Raw genomic sequence first — 2,386 nt, 5'->3', positions numbered from 1 at the left:
GTTTCCAATTGAATACAATGAGGGATTCCGTGGTGAGGACACTTCCTAAGAAGGTCCTTGAATCTCTCTTATGCATCCGATACCGCTTCATCTTATTCTTGGCGAAACGCCATAATTTCATTTCTAATCTTTACATTCTTTGTCGGAGGAAAGTATTTCTTTAGAAATTTTTCCGCCAAATCATTCCAAGTAAGGATCGAGTTTGGTGGTTGGGAATTTAGCCATGCTCTAGCTCTATCCTTCAATGTATAAAGGAAAAGCGTCAAGCGTAAGGCCTCTTGAGTAACTCAGGGAATTTTAAAATGATCCGTCATTTCTATAAAAGATTTCAAATGAGAGTGTGGATCTTTCGAAGATAATCCCCCAAACTGACCCATAGCGGAAATCATTTGAAACATAACTGGCTTGGGTTCAAAAGATGTTGCCGTCATTTCGGGCCTACCAATTCCTGAGGCTAATTGACCAAATTCAGGAGTTGCATAGTCCCGTATGCCTCTATTTTTGTCATCGGCGATATTGACCGTGGCTTCCCGAGGAGGTGGATTATCCCCCATGGTACGGTTGGGATTTTGCCGATTATTTCTACCTCTTCTTCGTCTCCTAATTGTTCTTTCTAACTCAAGATCAAGAGGTACAAGATCACCGTGTTGTAGCCGTGGCATACAACACAGGAACAGCGAATGAAACAACTGACCAAGGCTCAAATAAAAATCAATATCTCAGGATAAAAATCGTGCCAGTCCCCGGCAGCGGCGCCAAAAACTTGATGTGCTATAATCGTAAGTGTGCACACAGTGGGCATAAAATCCCCAAAGTGGCGGTGCAAGTGCACGCCGACACTAAGATCGCTTCAAGTAATAAAGTGGTATAATACCAAGATCGTTTCCACAGGGACCCGACTTACTGAGAATCAGAGACTTTCATGAACTTCTTGAACAATGTTTCGGGTTGAGAAAAATATTTGAGTTTTGATTGGTGTAAAGCGTTAAAATATGAAATAATCCTTTAATATTAAAAGATGGGTATGGGTGTAAGCTTTGCTTAAGAATATTACAGGAACGACTTGGTCAGAAATCCATGGGATTTCTATAAGAACTTGTGTGTCCACAATCACTGATCAATCTTCATATTAAGCTCACATCAATGGCAGATTCAAGATAATCATCTAAGAACATCAAGAACACTTGAGAGAGAAAGTCAACGCATGTAATCTCAGTCAAAATCTCTTATTAATCTGAATATTACAATTAAGCTCCTCTCCTTAATTACAAAGATTAAACCATATTTATATGGTCAATCATATTAAGACAAAGTCAAAGTCAAACTAGTCTAAGAAAGTCAAACACGCTGACTTTACAATTATAGACTAAAATTAATCTTTCAAGACGAATACAATTAATACTGATTTTTCAGTCCTAACAGAACTCCTTTCTCTTAAAAGTGAATTATTATATACTGTGCCCACAGAGTGCCCACAAAGCGTCCAAATTTATCAATCTTAAACTTGCCGATTTAGCTAYTAGATAAAAAGATATCTGGCTCCMCTAGTCTGAAGATTTATACTCACAAYGTATTGTAGCATAAACTCGACTAATATCTGAACAAAAGCTAGAAACATGCAAAACCCGCATCTCTGCGTGATTATCAAAGACTCTCTCGAACCTTTGTGCATCATCTAAGCCGTATTTCAGATCCGCCCATCTCTGGATCAAGGATCTAATATTAACACTTTAAAGTGATCAGCTTATCCGCGTTGAATTTACGACCCGACTTAAATGACCAAGCTTAAGAATCAATAAAAATGGCAACACCCAAGTGTGCCCTTAAATCCTTAAGCTGGACTCACACTCACACCCAAAGGGGTGCTTAGCTCATAATGAAATTAGAAAACATAACAGAAATAGAAGAAGAAGAATGCATAAGAAATACTTGAACTGAAAATAAATACTTACTGGTGMCCABAGAGGGCACACAATACAGTGGCGAGAATAAAAGATGAACTAYGAAAATTAAATTACAAACTGAAATTAAACTAGTTCTACTGCTACAAAGCTTAAAATAATACTCCAAGGTTGCTTGGCTAAGTTGCTGGTGGAAAAGTGGATGCTTTGCTTGAGAGAAGTCCTTCAAATATATAGAAGAAAGGTGGGACCCGGGTACTCTTTGTCCAATTGATAATGACCACCCATCACCACAAGTCTACTTCAATCCTTGACCAAGTCACCTCCTCATTGATAGTTTGCAAAAGGTGAAAAGTACTACCATTAAATATGATAGGAAAGYCATTCCATCATAGTAAAAGTAGAAACTCTTCCAAGTCTTTTCATCTCATAACCGGGTCCAATCTTCCATGCAACCAAATATTTAGATTTGAACTTAGCATTAA

General features: G+C 38.1%; 1 non-coding gene across 1 annotated transcript; it reads left to right on the top strand.

Moving 5' to 3' along the window:
- Positions 1–24: 24 nt before the first annotated feature.
- On the top strand, positions 25–131 carry LOC112499727. The gene has a single exon (XR_003067258.1). It is a non-coding gene; the product is annotated as a small nucleolar RNA R71 (small nucleolar RNA).
- Positions 132–2,386: the final 2,255 nt, after the last annotated feature.

This window comes from Cynara cardunculus (genome assembly GCF_001531365.2).
Source record: "Cynara cardunculus var. scolymus isolate 2C chromosome LG 16, CcrdV1, whole genome shotgun sequence".
NCBI lineage: Eukaryota > Viridiplantae > Streptophyta > Magnoliopsida > Asterales > Asteraceae > Cynara > Cynara cardunculus.
The sequence above is the reverse complement of the archived record's forward strand: the minus strand, read 5'-3'. Positions and strand labels throughout refer to the sequence as shown.